This window comes from Arachis hypogaea, chromosome 13 (genome assembly GCF_003086295.3).
Source record: "Arachis hypogaea cultivar Tifrunner chromosome 13, arahy.Tifrunner.gnm2.J5K5, whole genome shotgun sequence".
Lineage (NCBI taxonomy): Eukaryota > Viridiplantae > Streptophyta > Magnoliopsida > Fabales > Fabaceae > Arachis > Arachis hypogaea.
This window is the reverse complement of record NC_092048.1, coordinates 24347608-24358906: the sequence shown is the minus strand read 5'-3', so window position 1 is coordinate 24358906 and position 11299 is coordinate 24347608.

Below are 11299 nucleotides of genomic sequence, written 5' to 3'. Positions count from 1 at the left end.
GTAAACTTCATCTCTTCTTCTTGTTCATCATTCTCTATCTAACTTTATAAGCTCTTTAGCAGCATATGTGGTTAAATCCACATTCCGGTGGGATCGGCAAGCATAAAGCAGAGTCCCTTAAGATATCACAAATTTTCCATTTAACCCTTCTATTTATCCTATATTCCATGCCAACTAATCCAAGAACTAAACAGAAACAACAATACTTTTTGAGGGACTAATCCGAATCTGCACTGCAAAAATAAATGTTCCATAAACAACATATTTATAATAGATTTGAGCTAATTTTCCAAATAATGTCATTATTCTTTTTTGGCGTGCAAGATCCAAATCTGTTTGCAATGGAATCAGAAAATATTTGTGGCATGAAAGGGTAAAGAACATCCAATTCAACAGGGCCTTAAACACACATGACACATCTAATGTTGGCTTGTAACCACACTCAATTGGTCTACCACTTCAAAATACATTCATTTGCAAGCCAACTTTTAAAATTAATTGTAGCTAATCAAAACGGGGTAGAAATTTCAGCACAAGAAAACCTCTTCAATTTCTGATCTTTCTATTAAGGGAAAATGAAATGATTTTTCAAGATTAAGTCGCCGGTAACTGAATCAGGCAATCGTGATTTGAACACACGTGCTATTTCTTTTTTTTTCAATGAAAACAAATCTCTTCTTGAAGAAATAACTATAGCTCCAATGACTTCAGCTTAAAAAAGCCCTCACATAAATTTCAGCTTACCAACCTGAGAAAATAAGTTAGAAAAACTGTGTTAGGTCTAAACAGGGTGAACATTACATTAATAAAAGAATAGATTTTTAACTGTAGTTGTTGCTGGCAGCTTCTTTGTCAACGGTTGCTTCTCACCCATGGATGCTTCAACACACTTCAAAGTGATATCTGCATATCCCTATATCAAGTTAATAAAATATCGCAAGTTTAGGATTTTTCAATTTATTTATTTATTTCAAAAAAGGATCAAATGCACAATAACTCAATCAGACTACATCTATGTGATGGTAAATTTTTTGTTTATAAATAAATTTCAGCCTCAAGGGTCAGTTTTGGGGTTATGGTAAATTATGAATTCATAATCTGACTACATCCATGTGATGTAAAGAAAGCAGTTTCAGAGGAGTATACACAAAAAAAATGTGTTTACAAGAAGCAAGAGACACAATAAATCAATCAGACATGAAAGACATGCTCAAAAAATACTTGGTACATAGTTTTTACTTTTTAGAGAAATCTTGCAGTGTGATCAAATGGTTCAATTTCTAATGTTTATTCAACTGCTCTCCATAGTTTAACGAGAATAATGAACCAAAAACAAAATGTACTAGTACTCTGCTTATATTGTTTCCAATAAGATGTAGCTCTTCAATATCTATCAATGATTGTCTAAGCCATTCAACTTGCCCAGTTAAACATGAAATATTTAGTGGCTCCTAACAAACATGATGGAAATTTAAGAAGCAAATATAAGTTGGGGAAAGATATAGAAAGGAACCTGGCTACCTACCAATCTACACCAGTATCACTTAAAACTAGAATACGGATGCTAGGGCGGCAAATGGCAGCACGAAGGCCATTGGAGGTGGAGGTTTGGGCATCGGGGTGGATGTAGGTTTGGAGAGCGTAGAGCGTAAGCAGATTGTTAGGATATAATTGCAAGATAATCTTGGATTATCGATAGTTAAGAGGTGATTGTTGGTGGCTACTTATTTAAAGTTGATTGTAGTGAAAATTTTGCATGGTAGAGATGTGGAAAATGTTGGATCGGGTGGGTGAAGAGGGCTGGACTGAAGTTGTTAGAAAGAAAGGGAAGAGAAAAGTGGGCATGTCTGTCAAGGTCTGACAAGATATGAAAAGAGGAAAGCAATACTATGCTCTTCCTAATCAAGCTGGGCTTATTGTAAAAGGTCACAAGATATAAGGCAATGTCTGCTCGTACTGGGTTGGGGAGAGGAAAGTCTTGCCTGAGACACCATTATACAACACAAAAGAATGTTGTAGCAAATTAGGGATAGAAACTTGTGATTTCCCCTTTTAATTATACATCGGTGATCAAAAGTGGCCACAAAATGAATAAGAGTAAAGTATCGTTTTTGTTCTCAACGTTTGGGGTAAGTTTCAAAGTTGTCCCTAACGTTTCAATCGTTCTATTTAAGTCCTTAACGTTTCAAAATTGACTCAATGTTGTCCTGCCGTTAGGGATCCATTAACAGAATTGACGGCGGGATAAAATTGAGACGATTTTGAAACGTTAGGGACTTAAATAGGATGAAAACGTTAGGGACAAAAACGATACATAAAAATAAATTTTAATTTAATTTTATCTTTCAATAATATTAATTTTTACTGTACATAGTATTCAATTATTTTTCAATTACATCTAAATAAATTACACTTAATCACATTACTTTCATTTTAAATAAATTTATTTTTTTATAATTTTAAAGAATTTTAATACATTAGAGACAAAAGGTATAATTTATATTATATATATATATATATATATATATATATATTGCAAGTTTATATACTAGTTATTCTACAAATATTTCATGATAATTAAAAATCTTTAAGAGTAAAATTATAAAAAAAAATTATAATATGATTAAATGTAACTTACTTAGATGTGATTAAAAAATAATTGAATACTATGTATAGTAAAAAATTGATATTATTAAAGGATAAAATTAAAATTTATTTCTATGTATCATTTTTGTCCCCAACGTTTTCGTCATATTTAAGTCCCTAACGTTTTAAAATCGTCTCAATTTTGTCCCGCCGTCAATTCTGTTAACGGATCCCTGACAGTAGGACAATATTGAGTCAATTTTAAAACGTTAAGGACTTAAATAGGACGATTGAAATGTTAGGAACAACTTTGGAACTTACCCCAAACGTTGGGGACAAAAATGATACTTTACTCAATGAATAATGATCATGATGGGTTTGAAGCTGAATAGTGAGACAACGCGAAGAGGAATACAATGGTTCTATTAAAATTGCTGCAGAGGTCTCCTTCGAAGAGGAACAACGATGGGAATTTTCGGTAATGTGGGGAGGAATGAAGAGTTATCAGTGTCTGCTAATGGGTTTCTTAAGCCAAGGTTGGTCTTTACCTTCTTTTATTATTTTATGGATAGTTCAGATATTATAATTTTATTTTGAAATATTAGAGGGACTTCCAATAAAATGTCTCGTGTTCACTTAAAGAAATAGTGTGTAAATACAGTCTACCTATGTTTATTCTTATTGAAATTCATGTACCTTTTGAAAGAGTGAAACAATTTTGGAATAGATTAAGATATAGAGAAACTATTGTGTCTGAAGTAAGAGGCTATAGTGGAAAATTTGCATTATGATCAAATAACTCTATCATTGTTAATGTGTTGGATATTATTGACCAATATGTTACTATTGAAGTCAGTTTGAATGTAGCTTTCTGGAGTTTGTATTGCAATTTATAAAAATTCACATTTTCATCTTTAATGAATCTTTAGAGAAACTTGGCCAAACTTTTTTGCTGTCATTCAATGCCTTTGTTTGATAATACTATAATGGTATATCTTAATGAGATTTTGTCGCCGAGCGAAGTTAGAGAAAGAGCCTTTAATGATACTAGAGCTGAGTTATTTGTCGAAACATAGTATACTTGTAGTTTGTTTGACATGAGGAGCCATTAATAGGAACTTTACTTGGCATAGAAGAGTTAGAGGCGATATTAAGGTATTTTATGGCCACGTTTGGTTATGTGAATAGAATAAGACAGAACACTGAGAATAAAGTACAAAAGATAAAGACACAATAATTAGTATTTTTGTATTTTATTTAGTAATAAATTAAAAATAAAAAAGAACAAATATAATAAGATCAATAATTCATATTATAAATAATTTTTAGTTTAATTTTCTTTAACTAATGAGATTAATAATTCATATTATAAAAAGATAGAAATAATAAATATAATATACAAGAATTACAATTATAAAATTGTCCAATGTCAAACCAAAATAATTAACAAAAAAAGAAATAAAAAATAGTAAAAAAAGAAAGCTCATAAACAAAAATAATAAAAACAGGTAAACCACAAAAAATGTACTTAAATTTTATTATCGATAAAAATGTCCTCAAATTATTTAAAAATATGACAAAAATGTCCAAAAAGAATATTATTTTTTTATAAGTGGCCTATGATGCACGAACACTGACACGGGTACAGAACATGACACAGGACATGCTGACATATGAATTTTAAAATCTTATAAAATACGAGAACACGCATATAAAGTATTTTTTAGATAAATCATAATGATATTTTGATATTTTATTGATATTAAATCATAAATTAATTTTAATTATTTTTAATATCATAGTTTAATTATATAAAGTATTAAAAATATTTTTTATTTTAATTTCTTTTCAAGAATACATGTTAAGAATAAGGCTGGACACGTTGGCACGTGACGATATTTAGGTGTGTCTAAGCATGTCTGGAGAATTTTTTTTATTTTTTATTAAGACACGGTAGGACATAGCAGACACGTGTGTCGGACGAGTGTAGATGAGTGTCATGTCTGAAATGGAGATAATACTCAATTTGGTCCCTGAACTTGCACTTGAGTCTCAATTTAGGGCTAGTTTGGATAAACAAGTTATTTTGTATTGGGAAAGTTATCATGAAAGTACTTATTTTAAAGTTGTGTAATAAATAGGAGTGATAAAACAGATTTTGAGAAAGAGAGAAGTCAAACTTTTTACCTTCTTCAAAATCTCTTAAATAACTTTTCGAGAAATTGAAGGCATATCTAAAAAATTATACCAAACACCATTAATATAATTTTTCATAAGTCAAAAGTCTAAAAAAGTAGCTTTTGAAGCTTCTCAAACAGGTCCTTAATCCTTAAAATTTCAATTGCCTCTATTTAGTCACGAACTTTACAAATTTTACTCGCGTTAGTTCCTGCAGTGGTTTTCGTCACAGAGACATTACCAGAGAGATGACGTATACAACGAAATGTCATGCTGGACTCCACTAAAATGACGTAGTTTTGGTTTTGAGCTTAAATAGTCCAAAATTACATCGTATCAAGTTTTGAGATGGCAAACGTTTCAGTTAAACAAGCACTACACTATATTATCCCCATAATAGGACTGTTATTCTTCTTTCTCTTCTCTACAATGGTGCTGTTGCGAGTCTGACTCATCAGATTCGTTGAAGTCGTGATTCTCTTCTCTTCAACCACTTTACATTGCACCGTTCACCTATATTGGCTGAGTTAGAGGTAAGAAAAATAGTGAAGAAAAAAATTCTATACCCATGATGATTTCTTGGTTTATTAGTTAGATGTTTGATCATTCCAAGTTTCTGTACCATTAATTTGATTTTGAGTATTTTAGGGGAGTGTTTTGGATTAAGGTTTCGGGATTGGTGTGTTTGTCTGATAATCAGTGGATTAAGAAATAAAAAGATAGAATCAGATTGTCATATGCAATATGTTTCATTTAATTCTTCCTCTATTTTAATTAGAAGAGAGGTACAATTTCATCAAAGTCCTTATCTCTATATGTAGCCAAGTTAATTGCTTTTCGCATCTTGCAATATGGAGTAATTGATCCAAAAGATTTAATTATTGATCATATATAGAGTAGTTGATCTAATTTTCTTAATGAATTTTTTTAGTCTGTTGTTGTCTTGTAATAACAATGTAATTTATGTTTTAGCAAGTCTAATCTTGTCAAGGCATGGTAAAGAGTTGTCAATTCATTTAAATCATTGAATAAATATTGAGGTGAATTTTATTGGTTATTTATTAGAAGTTGAACCTTATCACATTTTCGTCATAGGATGATTTAGTGCTTACAAGCTAGTTTGTAACATTTTCATGAACTTTCTTTTGATGGTTACTTATATTTACTAATTAAATTATAGTGGTGGAATGAATTGAAAATTCTACTTAGTTGCACTGACATAATAACTTATTAATTAGTTGATGGATTAATATATTTATGTTAACATCATTGTTAAATGAATTATATATATGGTTATCAAGCAAACTAGTTCTAGTTGTTGTTGTTACTGATCATTTTTTAAATCTTCTGTGTACAGATGAGAAATCAATTCATTAAAATTATATATCACTATGGAGGATCATTTGTCAAAAATGAAGATGGAAGCTTGACATACTGTAAAGAGCAAATTTCAGAATTACTTGAGTTAGATACAGATACATTGAATATTTTTTCAATTAGGGACTACTACAAATACTTTGGCTATGATAAGGTTAAGCAATGTTGGTGACTGGTTTCCAACAAGCCCTTAACAACTGGTTTGAGGACCTTGATGGAAGCAAGAAGCAAAAGACCAAGATGAAGAGGATTTATAAAAAAGTTTCTTGTCGCTATTGTGGCGAAAAAGCTCACACCAAGAGAAACTGCCCAAAGAGAAAGGCTGAAGAAGTGGTAGCTACTATAGCATTTGCGACTGCTGCTGCTAAAGGTGGTAATTTTAACCCTACTGCCCCTACCACTGCTGCTCCAGTTATGAACCCTACTTATGCTATTCCACCTGTTGATGTACCACCTCAAGTTGGTGCACCTAATGATAATCTACCTCTAATTTAAACTTAAGGAGTTTAACATGAAGGTCAGGCTGAGGTTGAGCTTAACATGAGCCAACTAATTATGTCTCGGAATAAAGACTCTTTACATGTAATGGTATATTTTAAATTATTCCTTAAATTTAACCACTATGCTAATTCATTTTTTGTTCAAATTTCACTAACTTCTTCACACTTTTTATAGATGGAGACTAGTCCAGTGCAACATAATGCAAGGCCCTCCAAAACTTGCAACAAAAAAAAATGGTGCCATAACCATCTAATACCCCACCAGCAACCAATGTACCAGTTGATCCAATGTAAGGTGCATCTTTAGGGACAGCCACGCGATTGCCAGTTTAATGAAATTTATCCCTACTCTCGGATTCAAACCTTCAAGAAAAAAGAATTAAATTATTGACTATTCTTTGTTTAGGAGTTTTATATGTAATAGGGCATTACACTGTTGGATTAGTTACCTTTTGGAATAGTTATCTTGTTTTTCTAAGTTTTGCATAACTCTGCAATGTTGGCTTTTGGTTAGTTATACTTGAAATGGTTTCTTTTGGATAACTTACTTTATTTTGTTTGTTTGTTGCATCACACTGACATTATAGTTGTGTTTGAATTCAGTATCAATGTGAATGCTTTATTAATGAATTATAAAGGAATTGGATGATATTCCTTGTCTGAAACTCTTATATTTTATTTTGTATTGTTGGATTCACAAATAAATAATATTTTAGCTCACAAATTATAATTTTCATTCAAATAAACACAGGTGCAATTTTCATTCAATGAAACTTAAAATAAAAATAGGTACAATAATATACATTATTTTTTCTTCAAAATATTCCTGCAATTTGAATCTCAACCATCAAATTTGGCTTTTTAGCAAAATACATCAGGCCAATCTTTACCATTTCCATAACAAAATAGTAACTACAAACAAATTTCTTGCATCCAACAAAGCTTCTTCTAATTTCAAAGTCCTACCTTTAGATTCCAAACTTCTAAAAAAAGTTCATCCTCTATTCTTCATGATTTTTATTTTTCGGAACCACTCTGCATCTTGCTTCTCCTTCTTTATGGAATTGATTAGCCCAAATAAATAATCCACACCACCTCTTGCCAATACTCTGCAAACAGATTCAATGAAAATGGAGAAAGAATTAGATACTACAAGCTTCAGAAAAAGTTAAGAATAATCTTGCACTTACATTGTAGTTTGAACACCCAAAAATAGGTCTCTCTAGATTCGCATCTGTTCTGACCATCTCAGAATGGGTCTACACCCACACCCACACCACTTTGGAAATAGTTTTTCTCTGCTTCGAGTGGTTCTCCAACCTCCATTAGACGTTGGTTGCTGAAACTTCCAACAAATTTACTGCCGATATCTATCATGAACTTCATAAAAATGTCACCCAACAGAGTAGTAAGAATCAAAGAAGAAGCTAAGGAGCTTCAAATGGAATTGGAGATTAGGGATTTAAATAGTTGCTAAGGACTAAATTGATGCAAAAGTTTCAAAGGCCACGTAATCGTTAGGCGTCCAGCATGACATTTCGTTGGACATGTCATCTCTCCAGTAATGCTCTGTGACGGAAACCACCGCAGGGACTAACATGAGTAAAATTTGTAAAGTTTGGGGACTAAATAGAAGTAATTAAAATTTCAAGGACAAAATTGAGGCCCAAGTGTAAGTTCAAAGACTAAATTGATTATTATCTCATCTGAAATGTATCCGACGTGTAGACGACAACTCAGCGATAAGTGACAAATAATTTTATATTTGACAAACTACTTATACATTTGATCCAAAATTTTATGGAAATATTTAGATAACTATTTAGAAAATACACACAAAAAATTGGATAAAATTTGTTCTTTAAATTTTTTTATTTTTTAAAAGTATGATTGGTTATTGACAAAAAATTATAAAAAATATCACCAAATTTTAAGGATAAAAAAATCTCATTTTTCTAATCATGCTTGCGAAAAATCGCATTAAAATTCAATCTGTCGTAAAGCATTTTTTGAGAATACATAGTTAATATTTTTGTCGTATTTTTAAGTGATTTGAGGATATTTTTATCAATAACAAAATTCGAGAACATTTTTATCCTAACCAAAATAATTCGAGGGCATTTTTTGTGGTTTACCCTTATAAAATTTTGTAAACAAAATAATAACATGTACAAATGGTAGGGTTAGTAGAAAATTATTTTTCAATTAATGATTCAACGCTAATAAATAAATCGTAAAAGCTAAAATTTTTTACTTCATGTGAACATATATATATATATATATATTAAATTACAAAATTACATCTGCATTAAAAAAAATAATCACACAAAAAGTTAAAGCTGTTAAAAAAATAAGAAATTATCCAAATTAGTCCCTAAGATTTTTAGAATTGGACACTTTAGTTCTCCAACTTTTGAAATACACAAAAAAACTCCCCCACTTTTAACCCCAGTAAACAAATCAATCCTGACCTTGTTTCTCTGTTAATGACAAACAAAAAATGCTAACTTGGAGGCCTGAATTAGCACAATCAGTTGTCCACGTGTGCCAAGAGGACATTAGTCCATGTGCCCTGAAATCCTCAAAACCCAGGTGAAGGTGAAAGATGGATTCTCTCTTTGCGTGCCTCCAAAACACTATTATTTACCCACCATGATTTCTAAGTCACTCTAAAATCAAGCGAGGACATTATGGTCATAATGTACCAAGTATCTCTCTCTTAGAAAGGTAAATTCTAGTTCTTCACCCTTTCACCTACACTTCAATTTTTCCCATTTACACTCAACTCTCGCCAATTCCAATTTCCAATCCCAAATCCCTAATTTCTTGAAACTTAGATATTCCATTCGCATTACACAGTGGCTTCTCCAATCACCATTCAGAGGTGAATCTATGGTCGTTAGAACAACAGCCATCTATATCAAAGTTGCGATGCTCATGTACCTCATACTCAGTAGAAAAATCCTTTCTAGAAAGGAAGAACAAGGAGGAGGAGACATGGATTTGTCGAAACCGAGTAGATCAGTAAGGAGGAGATTTGCTTGGAGGCCAGCTCAGGTGCCAGCGAATCTTTTGGAGTCGATTGGATGCTGTCGAGGACTATAAGATTCACGTATTTAGAGACTCTCAAAAAGTGACCTATTGAAGACTTGGCCTTCGACATCAATTACTTTATATGTAAGTAGGTTCATCTCTAATTTCCGAATTTGAAATCCTTAATTCCTCTTCAATTATTGGGTTTTTGGACTTTACAAGAAAATGTAGAAGTTGCAAGTGTATATGGAGGGAGTGGCTGTGTAGAACTAAAAGAGCGCGAGATAATTGGGTTGAATATGGGTGACGTCCGAGGTGACACGATTGAATGTGAATGGTAGGGATTGAAGATGACACAAATAGAAGTGGGTGATGATGATAATGTGGGTAATGAAGTGGGGGTTTAACGTTGCAAGGTGTTAGAGAAGTCTATAAAATGAAGAAGAGAGAATGAGGTTTCGTATACATGGAGGGCAACACATATACATAAAGTATTCTTAAAACGCTGCATGTTGGTGGTTTCTAGACACAGGAATTAATTTGTCTTCTTGGCATACTAAAATAACTGGTTGGCATGTGTGCTAATCCAGACCTTCATGTCAGCATTTTTTATTTATCACTGACTAAGAAATAAAATTACGGACCATTTTCTATTTGTTATTGACTGAGAAATAAAGTCAGGGACTGATTTGTCTAGTAAAATGAAAAGTGGGAGAATTTTTTGTGTATTTCAAAAATTGAAAAACTAAGGGTGTGTTTCATTTTTAATATTTTCTATTTTTACCTCCTATTTATATTTTTTCTTTTATAAAATTTAAAAAACAAAAATAGTAAAAAAAATAAAAAAAATAAAAAATAAAAAAATCAAACGTAAGCGGGGTTGCCGAGAGTTGAAGGGTTGAGGGAACAAGGGAAGCTGAGGGTCGACACGGGGAGAGATCAGAATGTATTGAAAGGTCCTTCTGCGGGAGGGAAGGAGGTTGAGAGTGATGCCATGGTCATGCTGATCAGGGTTGTGGTAGTAGTTTCGGATATAAATGAATGGAAATTTATTTCCGAGATAAGGTGGTTGGAGGTGTGGCACCAAAACCGCTGATTGTGGATAATTCTCTTGACAGGGATTGCCTGGCAATGGTTACAGGAAGAGATGGTGGGGCGTCTCGACCAAAGGTTACTTTCACTGCTGAAGGGAAGAAAGTGTTGTCCGAGCTGTACGTTGATTCCATTGTTATCAAAGTCTTAGGTAAGCGTGTGAGTTACATAGCTATCGCCCATAGGCTTAAGTACGTATGGATACTTATGGGAGGGTATGAGGTTCTCGATGTCGGCTTTGGATACTTTCTTGTAAAGTGTGATTTGAAAGAGGACCGAAAAAAGATTTTGCTCGAGGGGGCCGTGGATGATTGATGGTCATTATTTGGCCGCCAAGCCATGGACTATCTCTTTTCGACCAACTGAAGAATCCTTTGGAACCAATTTGGTTTGGATTCGCATTACTGGATTAAATATCAAACTATGCATAGAATTGCAACTACAGTGGGAGACCCTATCAAAGTTGACGTTGCCACTAATGAGGCGGAGAGGGGTAAATTTACAAGAGATTGCATTCTTATTGATCTAGGATC